Source organism: Panthera uncia, chromosome E1 (assembly GCF_023721935.1).
Source record: "Panthera uncia isolate 11264 chromosome E1, Puncia_PCG_1.0, whole genome shotgun sequence".
Classification (NCBI taxonomy): domain Eukaryota; kingdom Metazoa; phylum Chordata; class Mammalia; order Carnivora; family Felidae; genus Panthera; species Panthera uncia.
The window spans coordinates 775,193-781,192 of NC_064814.1; the positions used below are offsets into that span (position 1 = coordinate 775,193).

Below are 6,000 nucleotides of genomic sequence, written 5' to 3' on the forward strand. Positions count from 1 at the left end.
CCGTACGCACGTCTATAAACACTTCTGCATGTCCCCCTAAGTATCTATGTTAAGCATGCGTTTCACATCGAACCCCACCACGTGGATCAGCCCACCCTGCCCCTTGCTCATCTGCCCACGCCCACCCCAATGGCGGGAGACCTGGCTCCCAGCCCCACCGCCCCTCCACTCAATCACTCCGTCCCAGCGCGCACGCCGTGGTTTCAGAACTGCTGACGGGCACCCAGCCGAAACAGCTTTACCGACCACAGTGCAGGTCTTGTGACAGTCCTTCTGCCCTTACAGACCCCGCTCGTTTCCCAAGTGACCTGGGTCAGCATCGTTTCCCCACCGCCTCAGGCAGGCGGCTTCAGGCTTTGGTAATGCGGCCGGGTTCCTTTGTCATTCCACGCTGAGACCCCCACCCCTGTATGATTCTCTCATACAGTAGGGGGTACGCTCTGTGGGTTTTAACCAATGAGTCGTTTCACCTGTCCGGCGTTACGGTATCACACAGAACAGTTTCCCTGTCCTAAGAATCCCCTGTGCACACCTATTCATTCCCTCTCCCCTTCCACCCTCGACAACCGCGGATCTTCTCACTGTCTCGGCAGCTTTGCTTCTTCCGGAATGTCCAATAAAGGGAACCACACGGTCTGCAGCCACTGCAAACTTCTTTCACTTAGCAATAGGCGTTTGTAATCCATCCATGCCTTCGTGTCTCTGGGCAGTTACTCCTCACTGCTGAGAACATTCCACGCGTGAGTGTCCCACCTTGTCCACCCGTTCACCTACTGGAGAACATCTTGGTGACTTCCAGTGCGGAGCCATTATGAAAAAACCTGCCGTAAACATTCACGTGAAGGTTTGTGTGTGGACATAAATTTTTAACTCCTTTGGGTAAATACCTGGGCGCACGTCTTAATTCAACAAATATTTATCTCTCACAGTTGCGGAGGCTGGAAGTCCAAAGTCAAGGTGCTTGCGGCCCGTGTCTGACGAGAGCCCAGTGCCTGACTCGCAGACTGCCGTCTTCTTGCTGTGTCCTCAAGTGGCGTGGCGGGGGGCAGAGAGGGCAGGCTGTGACGCATCTTCGTACGAGGGCACGGATCCCATCAGGGGCTCGGCTCTCAAGACCTCAGCACCTCCCACAGGCCCACCTGCTAACACTATCATATCGGGGGTTGGGGTTTCAACGTGGGAACAGGGGAGGCACTGAGATTTAGTCAGTTGCAGAGCACGATTGCCGGGTCACATGGCGTCTGGGACTGTGTGAACATCAGCGTCACAAGGTGGCTCACCCCGGGCACGATCTCGGCCACCGGTTTCCCCACCGCATACACGGGTGCTATAGATTTGGGCGTCTGACCCCCACCACGGAAAGGAAATGCTGTTCTATTCTTATTGCGCTAAGAGCTTTTTAATCAGTAACAAAATACCGTGTTCGATACAGGTGTCAAAGGCTTTCCTGTAGCTACTGAGTTAACCACAGGATCTTCTTTAACGGATGCATTGCACTGATGCTGTTTGACGCGAAATGAGAGACACCCAGACCACGAGGTCTACTCCTCACTTGTACTTGAGTCTAGTTACTTAGTATTTTATTTCAGATTTTTTGCACCTAAATTCCTCAAGGAAACAGACCTCTTGTGTTTTCTTTTTGTTTGTCCTTGTCTGGGTAGGAGCCACGGTCCCCCTTGCCTCTTTTCCACTTTCTGGAACATTCTGTCCAGGACAGGAAGTACGGGTTCCTGGAATCAGGGTAGGACTCTCTCATACAGCAGCCTGGACTCTGGGCTGGGGGAGGGAAGGGCTCTGACAGCCACGTTTCGGTCTCTTCCTGTTCTTTTTGCCCTTCTTTTCGTCATTTTCGATTTTTCCAGGAATCTGTGTACCTCATTTAGGCTTCTCAATGTTACTAGTGTTTAGGTGTTCCCAATTGTGTTACTTTTAAGTCTGCCTTGTGTCTCTTCTTTCCCCTCCTGCACACTTTATTTGCACTGTCTTATGTTTTCCCTTCCTTCTGGCCAGGACGCCTTCATGTGATGGTTCCTGTCAATGAACGAGAGAGAGTTTTGTCCACCTTTGCTCCTCCCTCTCTCCCCCTCCCTCCTCCACTGATTTCTGCCCTTTTAAATTTCTTCTTTTATTTTTTTCTGGGGGGGGGGGGGTGGAAAGTTGCTCTGAATTAAACTGCGTTTATGGAATCCGTTCTTAGTTGGAGCAGAGCCCAGCTGCCGTTACCACCTCACCCGTTTCTTGATGTCGCCGCGGTCATCTCTCAGGGTCACAACAGATGACCTTTCCCGGGGCCTCGAGCTTCCTGCACAGCTGCCTCCTCAACCTGCATCCTGTGCCCCCAGGAAGGTTTTGTCAGCTCCCAGTCTCACCTTGACTTGACCCCAGTACCCTCAGCTCCTGCCCAGCACCCAGGGCACCACCCAGAGGAAGCAGGCTGACAGCCGGCCAGGGTCACCCGTCCCGACCACCTTCTGCCGACTGAGTTCATGAGGTGTCCTGGCTGGAGGAGACTGCTGTGGGGCGCGGGGGCGGGGGAGGGTGTCCCTCTTTCTTCAGAGGCCTCGACTCCCACCCTTCCGGGACTGCCCCACGGGGCTTTCAGGGTGGGGGGCAGGAGCCCTAAGCCTGCCTGGGTGGACAGCCCTGGGAGGCCTCAGGGGAAGGGGTGCTTCGTTGGGTGGCACATACAGAGGCCCTGCTCCCCTGGGGCAGGTGGGGGACCCCATAGGTCTTGGAGCCAGAGAAGCCAGGCCCAGTGACGTAACACAGCTGGGGATGCAGAGGTGTGCGGGAGATCAAGGGTGTGAGCAGGATGCTGGGGGCCAGACCTGAATTCTCCCAGCCAGCCCGGCTGCAGGACACACGGTGGGCCGCGAGAGAGGCCAGACTGCTCTGGGGATGGGGACAGGCATGACCCTCCTGGCCTTGCCCTGGCAGGCTAGTGGCCTGGTCCATCAGGCAGGGAAAGCTGGGGTCATCATAACTTCCTTCAGGCCAGGCCAGAACCACAGGTCTTCCAGTTGTGTGGGCCTCACCTCCTGCCTGCAGGCTGCTCCCCCAGCACTGGGAAGCCCTCTACAACCCTGCCTGTCTTCAGGGCCATGGGAAAGGGCTCTCTGGGGAGCGGTGTGGGCGGGGAGGGGCAGGAGCAGGTCTAGACCCCCACCCCACCTGGCGGAAATGACAATGGACAGAGGCTGGCAGGGCTTGGGGTTTGGGCCAGAATCATCCCTGAAGGACAAAGGGGAGAGGTGATGGGGCGAGGTGACGCTTAAGGAGGGGCTGGGCAGGGTCACCAATCTGGGTGCGGAACAGGGTTAGAGGGCAAAGGGGAGCCACCCTTGGACTCCAGAAGAGCTACAAGGGCCTTCTTCCCAGCCAGGAACAAGGTGTGGGGCCACTCTGGGGCCTCCCGAGTCCACAGGCAGTGGGTGACAGCAGGGCCAGCCCCCAAAACACCTGCTGTATACGGACTACCTGAGCCAGGCTGGGGACCAGCTCCCTGAGGCTGGGAAGTAAACAGGGACCCCACAAAGGGGGCAGGAGCTTGGGTTCCCAGGTCAGGGTTGGCAAGCTTTCATGGCGAGATCCTGCCCTTCCCTCTCTGCTAGGGGGAGCTGGGGTTCCAGTGGGCCAGCCCCTCTGTCCGTTCTCTCTGAATGCTGAGGCCCTACCTGTGTGCTGTGGGAGCAGGGCCTCTGCCCTCCTGGGAGGCCGGGCGTGGTGGTGAGAGCGCTCCTGAGCTGGGTAACCTGGTGACACCAGAGACCCCCGCCATGCACAACTCAGATGGTCAGTTGCCTCGTGGCTCCCAGCAGGTGGGGGAAGGTCCATGTGTCCAGTTATGGGAGATGGCCCTCAACCCCACGGCTCCGGGGCTCAGGACTCCAAATGTCAGATCTGAACAGCCCCACTCGGGAAGTCCGGCCCCCATCCCGCAGAGGGACAGGTGACACTGACACTTGTGGACCTCTGTCCCTGCACAGAGGAGCCCTTCCATCCTCCCGGGCTCCTCTGGGTCACACCCTCACCTGATCTAGGGAGATGACTGTTTAGGAGTCAGGCTTACCTAGGCCTCCATCGAGTGGGCAGGGAAGTTGACCAGGTGTGGCTTGGTCTAGGGTGGGGGTCTCCTCTTGGTCGCATGGATGCTTGGGGCTGGAGCATTGTCTGTCAGGGGGCTACCCTGTGCTCTGTAAGATGTTGACCAGCGTCCCCAACCTCCACCCTCCAGGTGCCAGTAAGCCCCAAACTGTGACAACCAGACATTACCAGATGGCCTTCCCCCACCCCTCAGCCCAGCGGGGACCCCTGGTCTCCAGGAGGCCTGCCCAGGAGAGCTTTCTAGAATGACAGAAATGCTCTGTTCTGTGCTATCCAATCCAGGTACCCACTGAGCACTTGGGACATGGCTGGTGAGACCGAGGAAGTAGACTCGTCTCATTTTAATGAACTTAACCAGCCACTCGCGGTTGGTGCCTGCTCTTAGAGCAGACGCCGGCCAGGGCTGGAATCCCAGCCAGAGTCGGGCCTCGCGCCTGCCCTGGGCTGATCCCGGGAGGCTGGCTGGGGTCATGAACTGACCTCCTCTTCCCTGTCGGCGTGGGTGGGCGCTGGGACCTGCATGGAACACCTAGGATCTGCTCCTCCTGGGCCCTCCCAGTGCTCCTGTCCAGCCGGGGCCCAGTGAGCCCAGCATTTCCCGGAGTTTTCCTCACTAGCGCCTGGGCACTAGCTGTGTGGGGCACATACATGCACGCACGCAGCCTCTCACCCCCGGGAGACCCCTCAGCTCCCACCACAGACCTTCCCTGCTGGCACCCCGCCCCGGGCCAAGGTCGCTCCTTCAGATCTCTGGGAAAGGTCACGGAAGCTGCCGGAAGCTATAAATCACAGCCTGTGGCTGTCTGGGGCTCCCGGTCCTGTTGGTAATTGCAGTCCAACTTTACAACCGTTGGCTCGTCCCTCCTCGTCCACTCAGACAGGGACCCAGTTGGCGAATTTTGTTAATTAAATGAGGATAATCATTAGTTCTGGGCCCAGGTCCAAGGGCGAGGGGTGGACACAGGTCCTGACTCGCTCCCTGGATCTGAGCAGGAGGCAAGCGTCGGGCCTGAGCACCATCCACGGCCGAGCTGGCGCACGCTACCACCGCTGCCCGCGTGGTAAACGGCTCATTTCCCCGGGTAAATGGTGACTCTATGAACAGCTAGCGTTTATACGGCCCTTACTTGAATCTGGGCCCTCTTCTAAGCTGCGCGTGTGCTAACCTTATTCACCGTCTCCACAGCCCTAGGGGTCTGGTGCTATGAGTGTCTCCATTTCACAGAGGAGGAGAGGCACAGGGGGGTTGAGTTGCCTGCCCAAGTTTCCACAGCCGGTGGGAGAGCAGGGACCGGAGCTTGGGCACCTGACCTCCAAGTGCGGCTTCCCAGCCACTGCCCTTAAGGGTGGTGGCTCCTCTGCTCCTGTTTAGTTGTTTGCCACTCACGCCTACCAGGGGCACCGGATCAGAATCATTCACTGGGGAGAGGGGAGACAGAGGGAGCTTCGTGGAGCAATGGTCAGAGACAAAAACATTACAATAGAAAGGGCAGTGCGTGCCAATGCCCTGGGGCAAGAGACACTGATGTCTCTGGGAACAGCAAGTCCTTCCTGGGGGTCAGGAAGGGGGCACGGTGAGGACCATCTAAATGCCAGCCAAGAATCTAAGTTCAGTCCCCGGGGCTAATCTATGCTATCTTAAGGTAAACTTCATGTAACAGAAAATTCACTATTCTAACCATGTCAGAGTGTACAATTAAGTGGTTTTTATACATTCATGATGTTGCACAATCACAACCGCTACCTAGTTCTGAAATGTTTCCTCGTCCCAGAGAAGGGGCAGACCGCATGCCCATCAGCAGTCTCTCCCGGGCCCCCTCCCCAGCCCCCAATCCACTCCCTGCCTCTGCGGTTTGCCAATTCTGGACATTTCCTATAAACAGAATCCTACACCAT

At 57.3% G+C, this 6,000-nt stretch overlaps 1 long non-coding RNA gene across 1 annotated transcript; it reads right to left on the reverse strand.

Moving 5' to 3' along the window:
- Positions 1-1,941: 1,941 nt before the first annotated feature.
- LOC125927624 (uncharacterized) lies at positions 1,942-3,374 on the reverse strand. The gene is made up of 3 exons (XR_007459386.1): positions 2,829-3,374; positions 2,232-2,330; positions 1,942-2,031 (listed from the first exon to the last, which is right to left on the reverse strand). It is a non-coding gene; the product is annotated as an uncharacterized LOC125927624 (long non-coding RNA).
- Positions 3,375-6,000: the final 2,626 nt, after the last annotated feature.